The sequence below is a fragment of the Muscardinus avellanarius genome (assembly GCF_963383645.1).
Source record: "Muscardinus avellanarius genome assembly, chromosome: 5".
Classification (NCBI taxonomy): Eukaryota; Metazoa; Chordata; class Mammalia; order Rodentia; family Gliridae; genus Muscardinus; species Muscardinus avellanarius.
Window position 1 is genome coordinate 36,602,750 of NC_137790.1, and position 12,953 is coordinate 36,615,702.

Consider the following 12,953-nt stretch of genomic DNA (forward strand, 5'->3'; position numbering starts at 1 on the left):
CAAGGGACCAGTTCACATCGAGTTGGGAGACAAAGGCAGGCATGTGGCAGGCAGAAGAGAGAGCCCTTCTGTCCTTTTTCTTCTCTTACACGTGTAAATTACAAGGAACTAAACTTCCTCCTATTCTCACCTACAGGAAAAACACTAGAGAGAACTATGAAGAATTTTTTATGGTGTTCTATCAATCATACTGTAATTTTATTCAAGAAATAAAGAGCAACAATCAGACTCTTAACTTATGATGAACTATAGCAATAATATATAGTTTTCTTTTGTAAGTTTACTTTATTGAATCCAGGGGTATTCTGCCTCTGTGCTACAATCAAAGTCTTTCTTACTTTTAAACAGCATCTTGCTATGTTGCTGAGGCTATCCTTAAACTTTTGATCCTCCTGTTCCACCTTCTCAAGTACTAGGATTACAGGCATATGTCACCTTGCCAAGCTAGCATATCTCTCTTATTAAAGAAGATAATGGCACTCTCTTGTCCTGGGTTTATAGTTTCACACCTTTTTTCTCTTTAAAATACCCATTTATTCTTTAATTTTTTTTTTTACTTTTTCTCTCAGTTTTGCTGCTAATCCTCTTTTCCTTTTGTCATTTTCCTCAAAGAATAGAGGACTTTCCATTTTTAAAACATTGTTAACCGGGGCGAGGGGTACATAATTGTAATCCCAGTATTTGGGAAGTTGAAATGAGATGACCAGAGGTCCAAGGCCTGCTTCAGTAACCTACTGACATCTTCAGCAACTTGGTGAGATTCTACTTTAAAATAAAAAAAATAGAACAGGTCTTGGGGTGGTGTATCTCAGAGGTAGAAAGTTCCTGAGTTCAATCCTCAGTACCACAAAAATAAAATAAAATATTCTAGAATAATAAATCATAGCAATTAGAAAAATAGCATGGGGCAATGTGTACTAATAAAGTATGCTGATGTATTTTTAAAGTATAGTATAGGAGAGAAGAGAAAGAAAAATATATGCAAAAAAGCTTTTGAGAGCAGAGTATGATTTATGATGTAAGTAGGATCTGAGGCCTATTTCCTTCTTGTAAAATTTCTACCTGCATTGAGTGCATTGAAAATAGTAAGTTTATATTTGTCATTGATTAAATACTAGTTTCATCGATACAGAAGATATTCTACAGGTAAATATTTATATATCTAAAATGTAGGTGAGCAGAGTAAAATAATGACTAGTTTTAAAAGTGTTATTACCTGGTAAAAATATGGAAATTATTATTATTCAGAAATTGAATAAAGGTAAGTCAAAGTAGATAGCAATATGGAGAAAAACTAAGAGTTTCTAAAGGGCAGAATGTGCTTGCTTATTAAATTTGAATAGAAAGTAATGTTATGTTAATTTTTTTATTTTAAGAAGGTGAATGATGCTAAAAGACAAATCAATGACCACATGTGTCTTTCTCTGCAATAGAAGCTACTGGTTAAAGTTACTATAAGTGTCTATGGCAATAATGAAATGCCTTTGCAGAAAAAGTTTGCAGAAGAGGAGACAGAGCTGTGTCTATTCTCGGAAAAAAAAAATGAAAGAAAGTCATGGAGAAAGACCTTTGGAAAGAGATGGTAATGCAAAGAGGAAAATGTGTAGGCCATCTACAGTTTCAAAAACCAATCAAATCAAAAGGAAGAGAATGGAGATAAATTGAAAAAGGAAAAAAAGAACAGCAATCTACCCAGGGAATCAGAAAATCTTTAGGTTTTAAAGCAAGGAAATGACAGGAGGATAAAAGACTATGGATCAGAAAAGAAGCAGCAAAGTCAGAAATTGTGAAAAAAATATGTATATCAAAATCCTTTTGATTTCCAATCCATCCCTAGCCATCCCTTCCTGAGTTCCAGTCAGGTAATGTACCTGCAGAGGCTGGCTTGAAGTCAACACGGCAGCTGAATGAATCTCCATATGCAATTTATCTAGCATTTGGGTGAAATGTAAATATGGAAAACGTAGGAAGACCTTATAAAGTCAAATTCTCTTAGGGAATTCTTGGAATTAAAAAAAATAGGACTGGAAGGATATACATGGAAGTAACTAATTATTGTAACCATTAGGCAATGAAAATGGATACTTGGCCAAGGAGGGATTTCCAATGATTAATTTTATCAGTTTTGTTTGAAAATTTCTGAAATAAGTCATAGTTTTTTAAATTTAAAAGGTAATAAGGATTTCTTAAAGCAAATAATATACTATATTCTCACTTGCATATCACTCACTTAATAGCTTTTTGAAAGCTATAGAACCAATTAATTGGTTAGATAATGAATGAATGTTTTCCCTACACTTGGTTTCTTTTAAATAAAAACAGTTGGAAATGAGAATAAATCAGATGAACTATGATATTTCTACAAGTTTTTCTTTTTGTGAAGTCTGTAGCTAATTGAAGAGTCCTGCAGTCCCCATCTTTCCACTTCCTCCCCAGTTGTAACTGTCTGTTCTCTGTCAAAAATTCCATGGGACACAAGTTGAAATGAAGTTATTGAGGCTGCATTTCTTTTCAAGTGGCCTTGGAAAGCACTTTGTTATGCAATATTTTATACCATTTTATGTACAATGTTTTAGTTAAGCACATCTCATGAAACTTGTAAAATATTCAGAGCAAAGGGATAAAAGAAGTGTCTTCCTTTCTTTCACAGGATTGGTCTTATACACGGAGCAGGAAAACAAGGAGCACAAGTAATAATGTAATTAAGGAGTTTACTACACTGTCAGCCCTGAACTGTTATCACCAAGGCCTGCCTTTTTGATGAAATGTCAATGGTGGAGTACAGCATGACTAAACTTCCTGACAACATCGATGATAAAATGTCAATGATAAGATGCTGCTTGGAGAAATGCCCCTACAAAGAAATGCTGCTTAGCAAGATGTCCTTATGATGAAATGGTCAACAAAATGTCACCAGTACTGAACACAGGCACACACACAGACCCACACATACACCAAGCAAACACATGGCCGCATGGCTGCCTGATTACTTTCAGTCTAATTTAGAGAGATAGAAAGTCCTTTTACTTTTTCAATCAGAGACTGCTAGCACATTTAAATGCCAAAAAGTTTTTTTTTTTTTCTTTCTGGGACACTGCAGGTGGTCTCTTTAATCTATGTGCTTCCCACTCAGCAGAATGTTGCAGAGCAGGTGATCCTGGCATCTCTGAGTCAAGAGAGTGAGTTCAATCGCTTGCTTTGCGTTCCCACCTCCTTCCCGGTTGGAACAGTAAGTTCTCTGTGAAAGCTCCTGCAAATGATGACAAGAAGGAGAGTTCTCGGGAAAGCAGCTGAGCTTTAATGCGAGTAAAACTGTTCCAAATGTAAAACACATTTGAAAATCTAAATGTGTGCCCCCGAAACCACATCAATAGAACCTTTAATGATCTTCAGAACCAGCCTTTTTTCTTCCAGTCAGTAGGAAGATTGTTTCAAATCTGTTTGTGCCTGAAGCACTTTTGATTGTGACAGTCTTCTCATTCATGGGCTAAACATGGCGTCCCACTGGAGGTGCCATCCAGGTTCACAGCTATACAGTGTGATATGAAAGTATAAACAGAAGTCAGAACTGCATTTCTCCTCTGAGATAACAAGTGCAACTAGATTTTCAGAGCGCCTATTATGCCATAAAAAATAAAAGGGAAAGGAAAATAAGACCTACACCAGGTCGGCTGCCTTGTTCATAAGAATGAAACTTACCAGGTTAATATGGAGCTATTTATGGACAACATTTCATTCTTGCTCCTGGCCAGTTGTCTAAGTTTTTGATTAAAAAAACAAACAAACAGATACTATCATCAATCTAAACTTTTCTGATTTTTTTAAGTTGTTTAATCATAATTGATTAAATAATGCGTGTTTTTCTCAGCCTGGCTTAGTTTTCCTCCTCATTCATAGCCAATGATTGGGATGCCCAATACAAATTAAAATTTAAGATTCGTGTAGTCCTCCTTTTCATAGTAATGAGCTGACTGGATAAAATAACACTAGCTTTCTCTATAGATAGATATGCTCCACCCTCATTATAGAACTATTTTCAAAAGCCAAGGATATTGAAAGTTATAACAGTAATGTCAGCTCTCATGATTAAATCATGAGGCACATGAGTTTTTCGTTTAAATTTGATGTTCTCATGATCTCAATATTTTTCATGCAAATCTTGTTATTTCTGCATCCTTTCACACTCCAGCTTAAATTGCTTGTCAATCGTGGCGCTTTTCTTGAGTGCAGCACTTCTGAGCTTCTCCAATACGATTTTATACATCTATTTATATCTGCTTCTTTAGTATATTTTCCCTTAAAGAAGACATTGGTACAGCATTCCAAATCACATTTAATGAAGTCTTTTGAATTGGGAACAGTGACTTTGGAAGCCAAAGAAGCTGAGGGAAGAAGTTGTTTGGCCAGGAGATAGGTGTGCAGAAGAAGTATAGGTTAAGAGAGGGAGAAGCCCTTTTATACTTTTAATGTTTATAACATTTAAAAAATATTAGAGTGCTCACATGATGGTTGATTAGAGCAAGGGCAAAGAGAAACATCATGAAATAGGAAGATCATTGTGAGTTTAGTTAACAAAAAGGACATTTTAAAGTACTCTCTCAAGATAATCTTTGACTTCTCAAAAATTTTAAGGGAACCCACTGTTTCAGAACAACCCTCAATTCCTATTATATTATCCAAATAATCTTTTTCTGCAAATATGATTTGTAATGAACATAATACTTCTCAGAACCATCATCAAAGGCCAAAAGACCAGAGACAAATTATGCTTATGCTTCAGTTGTATCAGTGCTCATACTCTTCCCACATTTTGCAAGATTTATGTTTTCCCTATGGAGATCTGCAATTGCATGGGCCAGTTTTGGTACCTAACTGCCCCTCAAATGCTCCATTTTGTTCTCTTATACATGGGAGCATATCATCATATATCTTGTAAAATCAGCTACTGTGCTTGCACAGGGCTGAAATGTCACTGGTATAACACGACATGCAATAATGTTCACTCATGTAGTTGAAGACACTTCTAATTGATTATACATTTATTTGCCACACCACTATTCTCTTCGGAATATTGCTTAAGCAAAAATTGTTTGATAATCACATACTGTTTCAGGGATTCCTGATGTTTACTAATGAATACACTATAAAGCTTTATTTTTCAAATGTGTTTTCAAATGCGTAACCTCCTTATTGCTTTTTCCATGCATTTTTATATTCTGGAGGATCCTCTAGTGACAGAACATTTTCAATCATTACTTCTCTTTCGTGGAATCAATTACCTCCTGATAGATTCTCTTTCCAAGTTTAAAATTGCATTTAAAAACTCATCTCTTTTCTGAATTCTAATTGGGTGTACTTTGAACCTAGATTCTCTTAGTGAATATTTGTTTATGAATCTTTCTATGATTTAAAGGGCTCACCACCACATTTAAAGGCTGAATGTTATATTCAATGTATAATATGTAGTGCTTTGGGGACATTACATTTATTGAAGTAAGATTTTATTTACTCTTAGAAGGAAGACCAAATGCATAATCCTGACAAAGTAAAAGTTGAAAAGTAATTGTATTCTTTAAACATATTTTGCTTTTCTCACATGATTTGCTTATAGTCACATTTTAGGATCTAAAAAATAGAAATGCCTATGATTGTCTTCCTCTTATATGTAGAATCATATATAAGAGGCCATTCATGTTCTTTGTATACAAATCAGCCCATCAACATTTTAGTGGTCCTCATTCAGAATACTTAGCAATTTGCATATAATCAAGAAATGAGAAATAAGTAAAATATCTCTCTAAATAATTATAGTACTATGCAGCAACATTGAATACTGTCACACGCAAATTATTTCATTTATATTCTGTTGTTTTGTTTTCCAATAACACTGTGAGATGAGAACTTTTAGTAACACTTTTCATTTGAGAAATATGGAAAAAATAGAGCTAAAATTAGCTGTGTACATTTACATAATTAATTAGCAGCAGAACTGAGGTTTAAACCCAGATAAAGCTCGCTTCAAAACCTTTTCTCTTCTTAAAATGGCAGCCTATCTCTTAGAAAAGATGGTAAAAACTTTTTGGTTTAGTGTGTGCAGTTTTATCTATAAAAGAAATGCTGGGTCTTCACTTAGAGCCACTCCTTTCATTTGGAAGTAAATTTTACTGCTTGCTTAACTGGTATTTTTATTCACCAATATGAGATACTGAAAAGAGAGTGAACAGAGGGAAGCCGTTAGTGCTAAATACAGAGCTGGCAACTTCTCTTATCTCAAGATCACATGGAAGATACACAATGGAAATAATGCAAGCCTTTATTCCTCACTATAGTGATGTGGCACTATTATTACCAGTGGCAAAATCCAACTACAGAAACCAAACAGCAAAATATTTAAAACCTACCTTTTTTTTTTTTTTTACTTTAGGTGAGTGTAAGAGCATCTTTTTGTGAGGATCACAAAATTTTATTTTTTACTCTGGCTGACCTAGACAGTATCTTTAATAATCAAATTGAAGGTCATTAGATTTTCAAATGTTTGCTTCCTTTATAGGCTCTATGCTACCCTAAACTTACTTGGCTCATTAATACCAACATTTTTCATATTTGAGTTTGCAACTATGCTCTGGCTTGTCAGGTAAGGAAAGAGTCTCTTTCTACCTATGGTTCTTCTGAAGTATTCTAACAGGGTTGGGGATAAGTTGATATTTAACTTTGGCTCAAAACCTAAGGTGGTACCAAAACAACAACAATATCAAAAACAACAACAACAAAACTACCTCAATAATTAATATACAAACAATTTAATGCAATATTTTTCAATGTCAAAATTAATACAGAAATCATGGTGAACAAAAGAAAGAAATCATCCAGTCCTTACTCTGGTATCCAAACTACTCCCCAAAGATATATTTTTTAAAATAATAACCTTGAATCCAAGTTTATTCTTCTTACTTAGCTAATTTCTACTTCTCTTATCTCCTATTTTGAAAAAAAGTCAGAGTAGCAAGCAATCCTGATTGAAACAGAGGAATTCCAAGATGAGCTCATATGACTTTATTCAAAATAGGAGCCTACAGTCAGTATGCCCCAACAAAGTACTCTGTATAGTTTATGATTTTGAAACAATAGCTAACATTTATTGAGCACTTGTGTTTGGGCTTTATGTTAAGAATTTCATATAGTTATTTTACTAATTCCTGACTATTATTTTATTTGATAAATATTTCTCAACTTCTTTATTTACACATGAACCTAAATTCCTTGCCTTACCTAATGTACAGTAGAGTAAGGAGTTAAATTAGGAGGTTATAATCACGAAATGCACATTTTTTAAAAAGTGACCACTGAAACTGATCCTGTGTCATAAACAAGAGGCTGAAATATTTTAGGTAGCATGACTGTGTTGGCCATGCTTGTAAGCATAGTCCTTGGAGGCTGAGACAGGAGGATCACAGACTCACGGCCAGCCTCAGCAACCTGGTGAGGCCCTCCAAAACTTAGTGAGACCCGGTTTCAAAATTAAACATTAAAAATATGCTTGGAGTATAGCTCAGAGGCAGAAGGCCCCTGAGTTCAATCTCCAGCACCACACACATACACACACAAAAAAAGAACATAAAAAGCAAGAAAGGGTGCTAAGAGTGCTTGTTTCATAAAACCAGATGTTGTCATGGAATACTATTTGGAGATTTTTAGTCAGGTCTCTTCTTTTGTTGTATTATTGTTTTATTTATTGCATTGTAAATCTCCATTAGAACCAAAAAATTTTACTTGCAAATAAAAGAAAAATAAGCATTTTTATTTTAATTTGAGGATTGATTTTTAATATTCTCCAGCAAAGTCTACATACTTTAAAGCCTCCAATTTTTACAATTAAAAATTGATAAAGGGGAAGATGGCAACCAAGGGAAGCAGCACATATCAGTCTTGCTAACACTCGGTCTCTATTGCCATGAAAGCAACATTCCGACAAAAGAAAGAAAACAGCATAAATTTGAAAATAGCATGACAAGTGAAAGGCAGCAGAAATAAAAAAAAGAACTCTAAGGAAAATCAGAGAGCAGAGATGTACTCTACTCACCTCCAATGACTGTGGCCACAGGCATTGCAGCAGTGCCATCTTGCTTCACTGCACTGAACTTCCAGAGACCCACAGGAAACAAAAATCCAATGACTTGAAATGAAGTGAGTGGCTGTAGCTTATTGGAAATATAAACCATCAGTTTCTTCTGAGCAAATACTGGCTACTACTTGCAGCAGTGGTGGCTCAGACCACTGTGCCCTCCAGAGATTCAGAGTGGCACTCTACAACACCCTAAGTGAACCTGCCATCCCTGCAGGAAACCACCCAGCATGGCCATAGGGAATTTCACAGCCAGAAATGATCATACAGATTCTGAGACTTTGCAGTTCAACCTGGTAAAGGTGGGGATAGAGTCTGCTGTTGGGCATAGCAGAGGCTTGGAAAACTCAGGCTCTGCATCAGTGGAAAGCAAGGAGGGAGACCTATCATTAACACTAGATCCAGCCCCTTTGATAGCTGCCATCTGCATATATTGAGAGAGATTCAGAGTACCAGGCTTGTGGCAGGAAAGGTGCTGGTGCCACTAGGCATCTGTACTGAGAGAGACTGCAGAGGCCAAGTCTACTGTTTATTCATATATTTGTAGGCTATATGAATATATTGTTTGTTGTTGCTTTATTTGTATGTGTATGCTTGTTTGTTTGTTCTCTTCCCCACTCCTTTCAAAGCCATAGCAATAAAAACAGCATGGTACTGGCACAAAAACAGGTATGTAGACCAGTGGAGCAGAATAGAAGTCTCAGAAACAAATCCACACACAACTAATTGATTTTTGGCAAAGAGGCCAAAGGCATACCTTGGGAAGAAGGTAGCCTCTTCAACAGATGACTGGTCTTGGCAAAACTGGTTAACCATATGCAGAAAATGAAAATAAACCCTATTTTCTCATTCGACACAAGAATCAATTCAAATTGGGTCAAAGACTTGGAAATTAAACCAGAGACCTTGCAGCTTCTTGAAGCAGGCATAGGTACAATACTGCAACACATATGCACAGATAAAATATTTCTCAACAAGATCCTAACGGCATAAAGAACTAAAAAGTGGATCAATATGTGGGATTACATTAAACTGGGGCTTCTGTAAAACAGAGGAAGCTATCAAGACCCTCAACAAAAAGCTGATAGAATGGGAAAAAAAATTTACCAACTATTCTTCTGATAGAGTACTAATATCTAGAATATACCAAGAACTCAAGAAACTAAGCACTAAGAAAAAAAAAGTAACCCAATTAAAAAATGGCCAAGTGAAATAGACAATTCATAAAAGAAGAAATCCAAATAGCCAATAAATGCATGAAAAGAATGCTCAACATAATTAGCAATCAGAAAGATGCAAATCAAAACTGCACTGAGATTTCATCTAACTCCAACTAGAATGGCAATCATTCAAAACACAAACAACAACAAATGCTGGCACGGATGTGGAGAAGTAGGAAATCTAATACATTGTTGGTGGGATTGCAAATTAGTGAAACCACTTTGAAAAACAGTATGGAGGATGCTCAGAAAAATAGTAATATACCTACCATATGATCCAGCAATACCACTTCTGGGTATCTACCCAAAAGAATAGAAACCAAACTATCAAACTCATGCATGCATATCTATGTTTCTAGCCACACAATTCACAATTGCCAAACTATGGAACCAGCCAAGATGCCCATTAACAGATGAATGGATTACAAAATATGGGATATATCAATAATGAAATTTTATTCAGCCACTGAGAAGAATAAAATTAGGTCATTTATAGAGAAATAGATGGAACTAGAGAACATTATGCTAAGTGAGATTAATCAGTCACAAAAGGTAAGAAATCAGATCTTTTCCCTTATATGTGAAAGCTAGTGAGAAAATGGGTCAGAGGAGGAACTCTAGTTGTAGAAGGAGAAACTATAGATGAGCAAATAAGGAAACCTAACTGGGGGGGATTGTAGGGGGGAGAGGAAAATTCCCTAATGTACATGATGTACATTCACAAATATATCATAGTCAATTACTAAGCCAAACATGAGAAAGAGGAAGGGGAAGGGAATGGGTGGGAATTGGGTAAGGGTTAATTGAGTGATGTGTGCATGTATGCCTCTACTATTCTGTACTCCATTAAGATGTATGACTACAATGCACCAATAAAAACTAAAACAATTGATAAAGAATAAATCATTTTTATTTAAAAATTTTCAGTTTTATATATCAGGGAGCATAGTCTGGAGCCTCAGTTCCAGTATAGCATCCCAATGTAAGCTGGCATGATGTCAGGGCTTTCAAGCGGATAGTAGTCAGACCAGCAGGAGTGAGTGTGAAATTGGAGACAATATGGTTGGAGTTAGGTGTGCTGAGGAACAGAAGCATTCAATGATGCCTAAGTGATCTAGTTGCATTGACTGTGAGCTTGAGAGTAGCAGCATGTCGTATTGGTAACATTATTCGCCATTGTGCAGGGAAAACAGATATATCTATTGAAATAGGTGCATTTAATTGAAGAAAAACAGAATAAATATACTAGAAAAGTAGAAGTCATGATAGGACCTCAGACATCTTTAAAGCATAATAAGGGGGGTCAATCCCACTCAGCAGAGGACACAGAAAATAGAGATGACCTTAGACTTACATCCTTTTCTCTCTTTTTCTTCCCATCTATCTTTCTTTTTATGACATTATGCTTTATCCTGCCATCCAGGCGAGAGAGAGAGAGAGAGAGAGAGAGAGAGAGAGAGAGAGAGAGAGAGAGAGAGAGAGAGAGAGAGAGAGAATGAGAATGAGAATGCCAAGAAAGAGAAAGGAAATATTGAATTGACTGCATGGTGATCTCAAAAAGTTTAAGATTCAAGTGGAATATGATTGTGTCTAACCTCAAATTTGCAGAATTTAAAACTTTTATTTTTAGAAATAGGAATGAGTAAAATAATATCACTCACAAAAGAATAGTGGAAAATTTACCCGTAAATATCTTGATTTTGTAATTGTAAAACTTGAGCCAGATCCAAGAAAATAATTTACTGATGCTATGATTTTGTAAGCCTCAGTTATCTAGAAAATCTAACTTTGATGGAATATTTTTCTCTCACTATGATAGAAAGTGTACACAATATAAGTTATATTTGGTTACCTACCCAACAGTAGAATTAGAAGTATAAACTTTAATGTTCTAAAAATTGTAATAAAACCATCATGCGTGTTTTATGATTGCTACATATTGGGATTTAGAAATATAAGATTCTACTAAAATCCAATAAAAAAAGAAGTAGAACATTTTTATGACCAGACATCAGCATAGATCTACGATTTTCCCCAATATTTTCAGGCTATCAGATTAGGTTTGATGATTTTGGCTTATAGTTCCATATTCATTTTCTATACCAAACAACTCCTATGGTACATTTTACTGGAGTTTAATATGTTTCTCTTTCTAAATTCAGCTCACATTTACACTGTAAGTAGCACACTGGAATCAGCAGAGGGGAAATGAAAGAGTTGGAGTAAAGACAGAAGCTGGTAGAGAAAAGAGAAACCACTGTTTTGGGTTATTCTTCTAGGCCTTAAGCATTAGGAATGTTCTATCAGACCCTGAACTTACTTTTGAGTTTATGATGATAAGGGTATATTCTTCTGGGATGTGATATTGACTAGAAAAACACAAAACATACTGATAAATCAAGGAAAGAAATTTGAAAATCTAAGGAGTCTCAAAAATAGAAGTTCAAAGAAAATGGTATTCTTTGGCAGATATTTCAGACATTGTATTTTTGTCTATGTGATACATATGTTTTTCTTCAATGTGTTGAAGGAAAGCTAAGTCTAATGCAGTGAGATACAGAAAATACAAATATTAGAATTCAGAGTAAAAGCTTTTGCTTTTCTGAAATCAAGGTAAGCTACCTCAGCAAAATTTAGCTACCATAAAGTAAGAATTCTTCTTAACCACATGTATCTTTTAATAATAATTGATTAATTTTGAAAAGGTAAATTATTTTAAATTTCTTACTTTTTATTAACTACCATATTAGCTTATCTTAGAATAGTGAAATAATAACATCTTTCCTTTATTATAGATTTGGAAACATCAGCTCCTATCTGATAGAATAATTATTGTTATTTTGGTTTCTAGATTAAAAGCAAAGGGAATGTAGAATACAAGAAGGGACTGCTGGGCAGAAGGCCAGAGGAAATTGGACTTAGAAACCCTAAACGTATGCAAGAGTTTGTCTAAGAAAAAGCAAAGCCAGTATGTTTGGAAGAGATTGAAATCTCATTATTTTGCAAGAGGTACATTAGCAACTGCAAAGGTTTCAGGAATTCCAGGTAATCAAGAGTCTTAAGCGCTCACCTAGCCAGCATGCTCCTTCCCCAGAGTGCTGCCTCTATAAAGCAGATTTTTCATTTTCACATTAATAGCATGGTTGAGAAGCTCTTGATAGAGTCGCTTCTGAGGGAATGGAATTTGTCTGAAGAAGAAATAAGCCTGGAAAAGCCAGAGCAGCCATAGCTAAAGCTGAAATTTACTTCCCTACCAGGCTTTTTTTTATCTTCTTCCTTTTTTTTTTTTTTTTTTTTGGATGGGGGGCAGATGCTGTGATTTTAAGGTTTCGGTATGTTTTTACCAATCTAGGAATATTTGAAGTGTTTGAGAATCAAAAAGGAGACGATCTGAGAATCATAATCTTGGCAGCATGTTATTTTTTCTAATCAAATAAAATGAAGAGATGTACAGAGGATGCCTGATCTCTCCCCAGATCTCTCTGACTGGTTGTATTCGTGAAGAATCTGCAGTGCCTCTACTGTCTATATTCTATGACTTCTCCAGTCACTGCCTGTAGCCTGAGGTGAAGTGATTGCTGTTCCTTCTCTCTCCACCTCTTAACTCTATG